General features: G+C 41.7%; 1 protein-coding gene across 1 annotated transcript in view; it reads right to left on the bottom strand.

Annotated features, from left to right (window-relative positions):
- FGFR2 (fibroblast growth factor receptor 2) overlaps nucleotides 1–14209 on the bottom strand; it is a 179700-nt gene extending 165491 nt beyond the window's left edge. Inside the window, exon 1 of the mRNA XM_073354182.1 lies at nucleotides 13854–14209. The gene's annotated coding sequence lies outside the window, so the exon portion shown is untranslated. The remainder of the gene's footprint in view (nucleotides 1–13853) is intronic.
- Between the last annotated feature and the right edge of the window lie 303 nt (nucleotides 14210–14512).

Here is a 14512-nt window from a genome sequence, read left to right as displayed (position 1 = left end):
CTGAATAACTTTTCCTTGATAAACTTAATAGAAATTCCTATTTAAAAATTTAACAAATATTTCCAAGTTTCAACACATGTTGATTTGTCAGGATTTGGAAACTCTGGTTCAGGCGCTAGTCTTGTCTGGACTAGACGATCATAATTCTTTGACAAATTGCATTTCTTCCAGGTGCTTAAACAGTCCTCATTGAAGTACTGTCTCCTTATGTTTGCATGTGCCCTGGACATACTCGAAAACAACATTTATCTTTCACTATCTTTTCCCTTGTAAAATATTTTATTTTGAAATAAACTATTTAAAAACTACAACATGCACATGCTCCTGGTAATTCATTGTAGATCCTGCTCCTATCAACACTTGAGCAAGTGCTTAACTTTAAGCATGAATAATCCCACCGATTTAAGAGAACTACTCATGTGCTTAATGTTATGCACACACGGAAGCATTTGCAGGATCAGTGTGTCAGCTTGCAGAGTGATAAGGATATTTTATACATAAAGAAATGTGGTTCAAACTCAGAAAGGGATCACTTGACTCTTATTAAAAAAAGTGTTATCCTGAATTGAGGAGAATAAGATGTGAACCACTTGCTACAAGTATAAATATAATTCTGGGCCACCCCCCCAAAAAAAACCCAATTTGGGGGGTAAAAAGTAATTTTTTTCAATCACTTCATCTATTTTAAAGGCATCTATAATTATGCTCTCCAAGTCTATTGAAGTCTTCTGGTTTCCTTTGAATGCATTCTATTTAAGCAGATCTAGGGAGAGCTTGCCAATCAGTGCATGAACCAGTTAGCATTTTGCACCAGTGTTTCTGACAGAAAAGAAAAAAAAAGAGTAGCAAAACAGGAAGGGAATACCTTTATTTATTCTTTTACTACTACTAAAACCACAGAAATGCCTACAGGCTTCAATCAGGATCAGGGCCCCAAAAAGCTGGCAATCTAAAATGACAAAAACAAATGAAAAGTTGAGGAAAGGGATGCAAGATACAAAAAAGGAGGGAGCGAGGAGGAGGAGAAGGACAAGGGCCTGATTCAACAAAACACTTAAGCACTCATGTAGTCAGTAATAATATTCACATACTTAAAGGTATGCACATGCATAAGTGTTTGAAGGATATGAGACCAGGCAATGGATACATAACTTGTTACTTCCAGTAATTTTATATATGGGCAAAACAAACTCTCAAGGGTACTAGTTTTGATCCATAAGGAGAGATACAGATTGCTCATAGAAATCTTTTGCTTTGCCTCTGAGACAGTGACTTCCACTACGGCAAGCTCCTCTACTTCCTTGCAATGGCGAACGTGAATCATTTTGAATAATTTGGTCGGGTCAGCTTCCAGTGGGGCACAATTCAAGATGCACCTGGCTTATGGAAAGACTGAAGACGGTAGGAAATGTACATGTTCCCAAGAATACCAGTCTGCAGCATGGAAAACAATTGGGAAGCCCATCATCCTGAAGTGGTTAGCATCTTCCAAAGAGAATTGAACAATGTACAGGTGTCCCCTTGAAAAAATAAATCTCTGGAAAGAGTCTGAATTTCTACCCACAGTGAAATTTTAGGAGTCCCTCACATTTGGAGAAGAGGAGATCCGATTTCATCGTCTGAAAGGAACTGATTGAGGAGATATCTGAGCCATTAGTGACTATCTTCAAAAACTAATGGAAGATGGGAGAGATTCCAGAGGACTGGAAGAGGGCAAATATAGTGCCAATCTATCATTAAGTGCATAAGGACAAACTGGGGAATTACAGACCAGTCATCTTAAATTCAGTACCTGGAAAGATAATAGAGCAAGTAATCAAGCAATCAATTTGCAAACACCTAGAAGATAATAAGGTGATAAGTAACAGTCAACATGGATTTGTCAAGAACAAATCATGTCAAACCAACCTAGCAACTTTCTTTGACAAGGTAACAAGCCTTGTGGATAGGGGTTAGCAGTAGATGCGGTATAGCTTGACTTTAGTAAGGCTTTTGATGCTGTCCCACATGACCTTCTTATAAACTAAGGGAATGTATCCTAGATGGAACTACTATAAGGCTAGTGCATAACCCAGAGATTATCTATCAGTGGTTCAGAGTCAAGCTGGAAGGGCATATTGAGTGAGGTCCTACAAAGATCAGTCCTGGGTGTGGTTTTGTTCAATATCTTCATAAATGATTTAGATAATGGCATAGAGAGTACACTTACAAAGTTTGTGGACGATACCAAGCTGGGAGGGGTTGCAAGTGCTTTGGAGGATAGGATTAAAATTGAAAATGATCTAGACAAAATGGAGATATGGTCTGAAGTAAACAGGATGAAATTCACTAAGGACAAATGCAAAGTACTGCACTTAGGAAGGAACAATTAGTTGCACACATATAAAATGGGAAATGACTGCCTAAGGAGAAGTACTGCAGGAATGGATCTGGGGTTATAGTGGATCACAAGCTAAATAGGAATCAACACTGTAATACTGTTGCAAAAAACACAAACATCATTCTGGGATGTATCAGCAGGAGTGCTGTAAGCAAGACATGAGAAGTAGTTCTTCCGCTCTACTCCGCATTGATAAGGCCTCAATTGAAGTAGTGTGTCCACTTCTGGTGCCATATTTCAGGAAAGATGTGGACAAATTGGAGAAAGTCCAGAGGAGAGCAGCAAAAGTCATATAAAACATGACCTATAAGGAAAGCTTGAAAGAATTGGGTTTGTTTAGTCTGGAGAAGAGAAGAGAGTTTTTAAGTACATAAAAGGTTGTTACAAAGAGGAGGAGGAAAACTTGTTCTCCTTAACCTCTTGAGAATAGGACAAGAAGCAAACAGCTTAAATTGCAGCAAGTGTGGCTTAAATTCGATATTAGGAAAAAATTCTTAACTGTCAGAGTAGTTAAGCACTGGAACAAACTGCCCTAGGGAGGTTGTAGAATCTTCGTCGTCGGAGGTTTTTAAGAACAGTTTAGACAAACACCTGTCAGGGATGGTCTAGTCCTGCCCTGAGTGCAGGGGACTGGATTAGATGACCTGTTGAGGTCTCTTCCAGTCCTACACTTCTAAGACTCTGTGATTGGAAGTCTGTCACAAACTGAAATCCAGTCTTTCTATTGCCTTGTTTGTCAAAGAGGTTTTGAGCTGTCCTGATTTTTTCCCCTCAAATATTTGCTGCTAACTGGCAAAAGTCTGTAGTTCCAGCTCATAGTTTGGGAAAAGAGCATGGGGGTGGTGGTGTTTTGTTTTGTTTTTTAAACAGCCTGGGCATCCAACAACTTGCAAAAACACTGCAATAGTATTAAAGAATGGATCAGAGCCTTCATTTATGAAGCTCGAAAGGGAAGCACTCACAAACACTGAAAGGCTTTCTTTGCCTTTTTCTACAGCTAAAAATATCAAGATAAGATGGGGAGAGGCATAATAATGTCTCCTGCCAACAGATGGAAGCTAAAGTAAAAAGGAGAACACTTAACACTCTCTTATTTGTGCCAGTCTGTTTCTTCACCCTCCTCTCACAGCCCTTATTTGGATGCATGCTTCCCCCCATCCCCCCCTCTTCCCCCCCAACCCCCACTGCCAGCATATCTTGGCCAGTTCCCTGAGACACACAGTAACTAAATTCTAAGAGAGAGAATGGTAATTTTGGGGTATATTCTTCTTTTGATGTTGCAGGGCAATTAAATCCTCAGTGAATAAAGAAGAAAATGAACCATTCGGTGTAACTTGAAAGGGAGAGACGTGTAGCACCATTTCTAAACTGAAATTACGTACCAGTGTGAAATGCACAGGGGCATAAGGGCAAAACAGGGCCCTTTATGCTGAAGCCAGAGTTATTTGCAGATGTTCTAGCACAACAGCCCATTCAGGAGGGAAACTATACAACAGGTCATGAGAAAAACCTGTTACTCCTGATCAAGTTTGCAAATACTGTATCTGAAGGGATTTGGGGATATAGCTGGACTAGAAGAAAGTTCTTACTCAGAGTTAAGGCAAGCTGCATCTCTGTGTCAGTATCAGGTCTGATTAAATTAATGTTAATAAATATTTCAACTTGAGAATTTTTTGAACAAATTGCCTAACTAATATTCTTCTGTTATTTGCCTAGCTTAACAAGCCGATTGAATAATTCTTAAGCAGATTCACAAAACAGTTTAGTCAATTAATTTGAGAATTAAAAAAAAAATGTTCCTACCAGTATTCATGCAGATCTCATCAGTATTTTTAGGAGGAAATAAAAATCAAAACAGTATTTAATCCACTTGAAGAGGTTTCTTTACAGGAGGCTAAGTGCTATGTTAGGATATTCCTATATTTTAATAGATGTGTCTCACTGATTCAGGAACTAAAGTTTAAGGTCTATGCTAGACTAGTCTTTATATTAATCAGCTCTAAGCTATAATTTTTAAAAATAGCACAGAATTTTTAGTAGATTACGACAAATGTGTCTTTTTAAATGATTCTCAAATCACATATTTTCCAAATGTATATTTTAGAGAGTGCTTTTTATTCTAACAGAAATATTAACACACTGATATTAATCTAAGTAACAATAATTGACACCATTTCTAATGACGTTCAAAACTGAATTATGGCCCTGATCCTACAACGGGCTTTGAGTGGGCACACCCCTGCATTTGCAAAGAACCCATTGCATGATCAGGTCCTAGTCCTGTTACAAGACACATGGTATTAACATTAACATTACACAATATGAAAATACAAGGGGTCAAATTCAGGCCTGAGTAAGCAGATGCAGCTCTGTCTGACTTGACATATGCACAAGGAGGGGAAAGAGATGGTTGTTGAAGGAGCCATGAACTTTGGATTTCCAGACTTGTGCGTGTTTAAAATCTCAGGGTGGGATTTGTGAAAGTGCCGATTTGATTAAGAAGCACACAGCCCATTGACTTGCAGTTATCTAAGACACTTGGGTGCTTTTGAAAATTCTCCCCAGAACCATTAACAGAACTTTAATGTATTTGTACTTTCACACAAGACTCAGACATGTGGCACACCAGATACAGCTGTTCACATAGTGTGACAGGGTCAGGCCAGATGGCTACAGGAGAGTGATAGAAGGCAGATATATTAGCCCTAGGTTAAGTAGGTCCCTTTTTCCTGGGTAAGGTAACGGGGAAGGTTCCAGAATAATCAGGAACCTTCTGGAGACAATTAAGACTGACAGGCTGATTAGAACACCTGCAGCCAATCAAGAAGTTGCTAGAATCAATTAAGGCAGGCTAATCAGAGCACCTTTAGTACCCCTTCCCATCATAGAGGTCCCCTTTGAGCGAATAGCCATGGACCTACTGGGACCCCTGGAGAAGACAGCCCAGGGCCACCAATATATACTTGTCATTCTGGATTATGCTACTAGCGACCCAGAAGCTGTCCCCCTGCAGAACACAGCCTCTAAAACGATAGCTAAAGAGTTGGTGGGGATCTTTGCCTGAGTTGAGCTACCAAAGGAGATATTAACAGACAAAGGTACCCCATTTATGTCAAAGCTAGTGAAGGACCTCTGTACGCTGCTCCATATACATACCCTGAGAACTGGTCAAGCCCAGTTGTGTTGGTGCCCAAACCCGATGGCACCACGAGGTTTTGTAATGACTTTCACCAGCTGAATGAGATATCTAAATTCAATGCATACCCCATATCGATGAGTTAGTTGATCGCCTGGGCAATGCCCGATTTTTGACCACTCTTGATTTAACAAAGGGATACTGGCAGATTCCACTTGCCAAAGTTGCGAAAGAAAAGATGGCATTCTCTACACCAGAGGGTCTGTTTCAATATACTGTTCTTCCTTTTGGACTGCATGGGGCACCTGCCACCTTCCAGCATCTTATGGACAAGCTCCTACGGCCCCATACCAGTTATGCAGCGGCATAACTGGATGATGTGATTATTCACAGCCCCAACTGGGAAACCCACTTAGAAAAGGTGGAAGCGGTTCTGGACACACGAAGACGGGCTGGCCTCACAGCCAACCATGCTATAGGGCTAGCTGAGGCTAAATACCTTGGCTACATTGTAGGAAGGGGCATGGTCAAGCCCCAACTAAAACTAGAGGCTATCCAAAATTGGCCCCGGCCGAATCGGAAAAAAGCAAGTCCGGGCATTCCTGGTTGTGGTGGGGTACTACCAACAATTTATTCCCCATTTTGCTACCAGAGCGAGTCCCCTGACAGACCTGATAAAAGCCCAGGGTCCAGTGGACAGATGCCGCAGAGAAAGCATTCATGGATCTATGGACAGCCCTCTGCAATAACCCCGTGCTTATAGCCCCAGACTTCAACAAAGAATTCATTTTACAAACAGATGCATCTGAAGTAGGATTGGGAGCTGTCCTATCGCAGATGGTCAGAGATGAAGAACACCCAATCCTCTACCTCAGCAGGAAACTCCTGCAGAGAGAGCAGAAGTATGCCAAGCTTGAAAGAGTGCCTAGCTGTGAAATGGGCCATGGAAACACTACGTTATTACCTTCTGGGACAACGGTTTACCCTTGTGACCGACCATGAACCCCTCCAGTGGATGCAGCGAAATAAAGAGAAGAATGCAAGGGTGACCAGATGGTTCCTGTCCCTACAACCTTTCCAATTCACCACACAACACTGGGCTGGAAGCCACCATGACAATGCAGATGGCTTGTCACGAGTACACTGCCTGACGTCCCAAGTTGTCCAACCCCGTAGTGTTGAGCAGAGGGGGGTGGGATATGTGACGGGGTCAGGCCAGATGGCTACAGGAGAGTGATAGAAGGCAGATATATTAGCCCCAGGTTAAGTAGGTCCCTTTTCCCTGGGTAAGGTAACAGGGAAGGTTCCAGAACAATCAGGAACCTTTTGGAGACCATTAAGACTGACAGGCTGATTAGAACACCTGCAGCCAATCAAGAAGCTGCTAGAATCAATTAAGGCAGGCTAATCAGGGCACCTGGGTTTTAAAAAGGAGCTCACTTCAGTTTGTGGTGTGTGTGTGAGGAGCTGGGAGCAAGAGGCACTAGGAGCTGAGAGTGAGAATGCATATTGTTGGAGGACTGAGGAATACAAGCATCATCAGACACAAGGAGAAAGGTCCTATGATGAGGATAAAGAAGGTGTTGGGAGGAGGCCATGGGGAAGTAGCCCAGGGAGTTGTAGCTGTTGCATAGCTGTTCCAGGAGGCACTCTAAACAGCTGCAGTCCACAGGGCCCTGGGCTGGAACCCGGAGTAGAAGGTGGGCCCGGGTTCCCCCCAAACCTCCCAACTCCTGGTCAGACACAGGAGGAGTTGACCTGGACCGTGGGTTCATGAAAATGGCCAAACTGAGGGCTGCTGTGAAGCTCCAAGGCGAGCAAATCCACCAATAAGCGCAAGACCCACCAAGGTAGAGGAGGAACTTTGTCACAATAGTTATTTGGAGCTTCATCACATACCGTGTTAAAAGTTTAGTGGGAAATCACGTAGCATGAATGTATCATAGGCCTCCATTCTAGAACACTTCCCCCTTTAAAGATATCAAAGCCACCAGCCCTCACTAAGCTGAAACTCTATAAGAATTTTAAAAGCTGTTTTCCAGTTATTTGAATGGGGGAAAAAAAGGGCATGTAAACATTTTCATAAGGCATACAGCACTTCTGAACACAGGGACTCACGTGCATCCATGCTCAGCTGAATTGAGGCTATGACACTGGTTAACTGTATCAGAAAAAATAAAATTGCTATACTTCTGGAGATCAACTGTATAAAATGACAATGTGTAAATAAATGGAACAGATCAGTTTTTAAGTAACTACCTTTTGATATGATAGCTATGAAGAAAACTAAGTGCATCAATAATGCAAGACACAGAGAATGTACTGCAGCTAAGTAAATTTCTATTCTGCAGCCTCAAGGCTCATTTGGGGCCTGATCACCTATTGAAAATTGAAAGGAATGGGATTTTCATCATTGCCTTGAGTGGCAGCAACGGGAGAGCCTTTACTGCCTTTTGTGAAGTACTTTTAAAGTCAAAGGTGACAATGATCACAGCACATCATCTATTCAAAAGAAGAAGCAGTTTACTAATACTTTTCTATTTGGTCTACTTTGCAATGATTTGGGTTTTTAAATTAACATTAGCAGTCACAATCTTAGCCAGAGTTTGCTTTTTCTGTTTAACTCATTTTTCCCATTAACAGAGTTCTTAGCAGTCTATTATCTTGATGCAAAAGGATTTGTATCTTAACTCTTGGCACACCAAGATGAAAACAGATTTTAGAAATCTGTCTTTTATTTTGCTGCCTGGGCACAAGCCCCACAGACATGCTTCTGTTAATAGTTTAATGATTACACTGGTATGGACAATGTGCTTACCTTCGTTCAAGTGGAAGAGACTGCTCCAAAAGATCTTTTTTCATGGATGAAACAAGAAAATCCTTGAATAAGACAGTTCAGATGCGTTTCTTCAAATCATGACATTTCTTTTGTAAACAATTTTCTGGGAAAGAGGGGGAAAAGGCTCTATTCTTTTTTTAAAAGAAGTGTTAGATTTCAAAAGCAATCTGAGTGTTCTAAGATGACAGCAATCAAGTGCAAGGAGCCACAGTGAAAGTTGCTTCTAGGTTTGCCTTTCAGAAGAAAAACTGAATTTAAGTAAAAGCAATGGCATTTGGCTAGATCACCACACTACATCTTATAGTGAAAACACCTGCTTTTCACTGAAGTGTGAAAAAGTGACAAACACTAATAGCAACAGCTGCAGAAACAGCATCGCGACAGCTAGTATCGTGCAACTCTACTCTATTCTCTTTTCCATACATTTCTTACTTTCGTTTACTCTATCATTAGGGGAAGTGAGCCAACGTCCAGCGAAGAGAAGACAGATTAGGTGAGCAAAATACTATTCTCCATAATATTTTACCTATCAATTTAAAAATTGTAAGGAGAAAAATTTATAATGACCTAATATTTTTTAAACACAAAGTGACAAGCATGTTGGCCTATGCCCTAAAATCTGCCTAGATTTTTCCTCTAAAGTATTGCCAAGGAGGTATTCATAATTTTCCAAAAAGCACATCTTGGACTTTTAGTTACAAGAAGTTTCATACACTAGTTAAGTAAAAATAATAAAGTCAGTCTGAAAGGCATCACACATCTCTCATCATTCAGAAATGATCTTCCATTACAAGCAAATACAAGTTCAGTGCTATGGTTTCCTTAATTACAACTGCATCCTGTAAATAAAATTAAAGTTTTTGTCATGCATTGTCAAAGAACTCATAGAGCCCTGTGCACATTCATCCACCCTAAGGACCAGATCCTGATACCCTTTAATCACACTGGACATCATCTTGCTCAGTGAATATCCCCATGGATTTCAACGGGACTATTCACGGAGTCAGCATGAACAAGGGAGGGTGGGAAGTAAGGTCACCAGATGTCCCAATATTATTGGGACCATCCCAATATTAGGGACTTTGTCTTATATAGGCAATTATTATACTCCCAACCCCAGGAAAAAAGATGTCCCAATTTTTTGCACTTGCTATCTGGTCACCCTAAGGGGAAGCAAACTGGCCCTTATAAAACCACATTTCTCCCCAGTCACAAGCACTAGTCTGCACTGAGAACTAAATCAATGGCAAGTGTTTATTCAGGGCCAGATTCTGCCACTTACACTCAGGATTGGTATTATTATTAAACATATTATAAATGGCAATCCAGGCTGCCCCCATTAAAGTAAAGGTACTACTCAGGGTGAATAAGGATGGGTGTGAGAAAATCTCAGTCCTAGGGCATAAAGTTACAATCAGACCTGACTAATGAAAGGATGAGCAGTGAGTGAGACCGTTGCCAGAAATAATGCTGGAAAAACTGAACAACTGATAAATGTGTCTGAAGAGTACTGTGATCCCAGACACAATGAGACTGTAGAGAGATACTGTTGTGGTGGTGATGCGTTTGCTTTTTGCCAGAAATCAAGACAAGGGAATCAATACTTACATTGTAGAGCTGAGAACTTTTGCCTCCACAAGTAACTTTGGAGGCATAAAAGACTCACTAATTAGAGACTGGACTCTTTGTTGAACACACAAATTCAGTTTACAGGAGAGATTGTTGAAACAGATCTAATCCTAGAGAAATGCCTCCAAATAGCAAGGGCAGCTGAACTGGTATGGGAAAGTATCAGAACAATGGCAGGCCATTAGTGCAAAACAAGTATACAGGCTCAAGCCCGAGAAACCCAGGAAGCACACACCTACCATGATCCAGTGAATATACTGTGGGAAGAAACATGACAGGCAGAAGAGCGCCCAGTCTGTGGAAAACAGTGCAAGGAGTATGGGAAACAGAACCCCTTTATATCCCAATGCTACAGCTATCACAGGAAGAAAAAAGCAGCCATACACGTAGCGATTGAGGTTGCAGAGACTTCCAGTGAAGAGGATGTCTTCAGTATGATCGTCACAGATCCAAAGGCTCTCAACATACGGGCACTGAAGAATGAGGCTGCCAGCCATTCAACTACCATGTTTGCAGCTATACTATTGGATCAATGGCCAATTCAATTCCAGATGGATTGTGGAGCTGGCTGAAATATAATCCTAGCAGGAATACTGGAATTTAATCATCAATGCCACTAAGGCAGTTTATCTCCTCCTGTCAATGAAAGAAAGGCAGACACCCATTTTCATCCGCCTGGAAGCTCTCTGCAGCATTCAACACTGTTAACCATGATGAGATACTTCTATCCCGCCTTAGAGAGGTTGCAGGAGTTTAGGGGAATGTGCTAAATGGCTTGAGTCATTGGAGGGATGTACCCAATGTGTAGTGATGAGAAATTGTACCTCCATCATTAGACCCCTCACTTGTGGAGGTCCAAAAGGACTTCATTTCTCTTCCTTGTCCTACATGCAATCTTTAGGTGAGCTGGGTAGACAACATGGACTCAGTTGCCAGCAATGTGCAACACATCTCTACGTAACTTTCACCACATCACGACCATCACAATGGTCCAGTGCTTGGATGAAATCAGCTCATGAATGAACAGCAGCTGGCTGAAACTTATGGGTATAGGAAATCATTTAAGAGTTCACAGCTATGGTGCAATCTCCTTTGGTTGAAGGTTTAGACCCAAAATTAGCCAGTTCAGTCCATAGCCTAGGTTTGGAGTACTCTTAGAATCCTTGCTAAGAAATCCAAGCTAAAGTCTCACATAGCTGCATCCACAAGTAATGCGGTCTATCATTTCTGGCTGGATATGAGACTCCATCCCATCCCGGCAGATGATGACCTAGACTCAATGATTTACACTGTCACCACTTTTTGGCTGCCCTGCAAAAATATAATATACCTGGGCATGAAGCCTCACCAATCAGGAAACTCCAACAAGTACAGAACAGTGCACCCTGTCTCCTTAGCAACACAGGTTACTGCAAGCACATCACACCCATCCTCCGCTACACCAGTGACCCACAGAATTTTGAATCAAGTTCAAGGGTTCAGTCCTTGTCTTCATAAGGTGTTCCATGATATCGAAAAAAACTGCTTAAAGCTCCAGGATGAAGACTGTGCTCAAATGGGTCACTCCTCTGACACAACAGAATTCTCGACAATAAGGATTAAGCTCGTCTGTGCAGGAGACAGTGCTTTCTCCATGGCTGGTCCCAGACTGTGGAATGAAGTTCCCCAGGAAATAGAACCATCACAAACTTCACTACCGTCAGCTCCAAGTGCACATTTCTTTGACCTGCCTTCTCTGCAATAGCGATGTGTATATTTAAATGAAAACAACCAACCAAGCAAAAATCCAAAAGAAGACACTCCTCTGTGCACTCTTCTCCCTGTGGAGACAGGATGATTTTGGCCCAAGAATCACCATTCCTGACCAGCTGCCCTGCTTCTCTGGGTGAGAAGAAGTTACTTCATCCCTGTTGGGACAGCAACTTACTCTTCTTCGTTTACCCAGCCAGGCTTGCAGGAAAATAGGGAGGAGCGAGCTAGGGCTCCACCCCCTCCTCAGCTGCTCACTTGCAGTGGAGAGCAGTGGATGAGTAACTCCAGCTTTTTTCACACACTCTGAGCCTCATGCTGACACAGTCAAGCAGCAGAGGAAGGAGAGGCTTTACTCCTGCTTACTCCCCGAGTAAAGGCTGTGAGACTCTAGCCCTTGCATTTCAAACTCCCCAGGACATAGGTTGTGCCTTCCTTTGTTGCTTGTGCAGCATTGAGTTCACTATTGGAACTTAAATCATCAGTACCTCTGAACGCTAAGTAAAAACATCAGAAAAAATGTTAAGGATGAAAAACACCATTTTGCTTCTGCTCAACCACTGGGAGTTAGGCAGCTAGGTGGTTTTGAAAATCCCACTAAACACCTATCTTTAGGCACCTAAATACCTTTAAATATCTGGCTGTTAGCCTCTCTAGGCCTCCCTTCCCCATCTGTAAAAGGGTGGGAATAGTATTTTCCTGTTACACAAGGGTGTTGTGAGGATAAATACATTGATTAGAGAGAGTGAGGTGCTCAGATACTACAGTAATGGAAGGCCATATAAGAACCTAAAATACATTCTATGAAAAAGCCCTATGTGAATTAACCCACTGCACTCTTGTGCTAATTTCCAGAATCTGTCACTGCTGGCAATATGTATACTTGTAACTCAGTTATTCAGGACACATCTAGATATGTTTGGAGACTATAACGTATGTTTTATAATTAATTGCTTATTAATCATCCCAAATCAGCTAGGGCTAGGCAAACCTGTGAATGCTTTTGGGTGTACCTGGCAGAAGTACATAGTTCTTCCACTTTCCAATAATATAGCACTAGGAGGACACAGTCTTTGGTATTAGTACCATAATGAGTATATTTAATAAGACCTCTAATGCTCTAAGAGGATTTTGTTACAGCTTGATTAGAAGCTCTTGTATCTTTGAAATAAAATAAATCCTCTTTGAGGAAAAGTAAATTAAACTAATAGTGCACCATTTTATATATTATATACATGGAAAACATCTTTAAAGCTTTACATTGAATCAATTAAGTAACTGGGAGACAACACGGTACAGTGGATTGATCACTGACTAGGAGTCAGGAAACTTTCTACTCCTGGCTCTACCACTGCTGTGACCTTGGGAAAGTCACTTCACCTCTCTGTGCTTCTGCTTCCCTTCCTGCACCCCTGAGAGATACAGCTATGACAACCTAACCTCCAGTGCAGATCGCGCTAGGGCGATGGAAGAATTCTATCTTCCTACCTAGCTACCACATCTCAGGGTGGTGGATTAACTAGTGACGGGAGAACCTCTCCCATCACTGTAGCGAGTGTCTACACTGAAGCACTATAGTGACACAGCTGCAGCTGTGCCGCTGTAGCATTATAAGTGTAGACATAGCCTTAAACTGTAAATTCTTGGGGGCAGGGACTATCCCCTACTATGCATTTGTACAGCTCCTAGCACACTGTGGCCCTGATCTTGTTTGGGGCCTCCAGCTATTACTGTAATATAAATAAAGATGAAGATTATGTGAGAGGGAGATACAACGGTGTCTTGGCTTTATTTTTTTAAATCCATACAGTTATAAAGGATGAATTCAGGGACGTGTGCAGGAGCGTTAATAACTGCACTGAGTGAAGTCAAGAGAGCTTAACAGTGCTTAGAGACTTCGAAACATGCCCAAATGAGGATCACATTAGCTAGAGATGCCCAGGGTGGGAATTTTTATGGTACTCTCCTGTAAGCTGCCCATCTAAATTGATCCTGCTGGCTGCTTGCCATGTTTGCCTCTTTTCTAAGTGACATATCTCCCCCTTCATTATATGAGATTGCCACAGATTGTAGGTCAGGTGAAACATTCTAGGGTAACCCAACAGGTCCACAGCACTCACCTTAATCACATCAAACAAAGGAAAATCCAGATGTATGTGCTGAAGACCAGCTTTATTCCATTCCTTCCCAAGAATCTAAGCAAGTAACCAAATAGAGAAAAGGGACATATTAGTTCCATGAAAGTAGTTCAAGTGCAAACTAGGTTGTTTGGCACCATGTGTGAGCAGGGAAAAAAATATAATTTCACACCATTTCTCAAGTTCCTTTGATGAAGTCTTAGTTTTCCCCCTTTTCACCGTTCGCTTCCCCTGTTCCTTCCCTGCCCCCACCTCTTTCACGACTCCTAGACTGCGCATTAAGCAACAATGCTGCAGCTGAAAGGCTATTATGTAGATTCATGAATATATAATTCCAAATCAAACTACCAAAACATTTGCCCTTATGTTTTAACACTATTGTTCATCTAGTGGAAATGTTCAGATACAACAGAAGAAGAGAGAAATATGGCACACAAAAGTTTTCCCACAGCCTTTAGCCTCTTAAACATTCTAATCCTATTGAGAGTATTTATGCCTAGAAAACAATGAGGGAATCCTAAACACAGCCAACAGAGCCTGTGCCCCTGCTGACTGCCCCCTGGCAGCATACAGGGGCTTTCTAGAGACCAGCTGCCTGTTACCATGGTGACCTCCCCACTGAAGGGCAACACTGGGCACCA

The sequence above is a fragment of the Lepidochelys kempii genome, chromosome 7 (genome assembly GCF_965140265.1).
Source record: "Lepidochelys kempii isolate rLepKem1 chromosome 7, rLepKem1.hap2, whole genome shotgun sequence".
Classification (NCBI taxonomy): domain Eukaryota; kingdom Metazoa; phylum Chordata; order Testudines; family Cheloniidae; genus Lepidochelys; species Lepidochelys kempii.
Note: the sequence above shows the minus strand (reverse complement) of the source record. Positions and strands in the feature narration are given on the sequence as shown.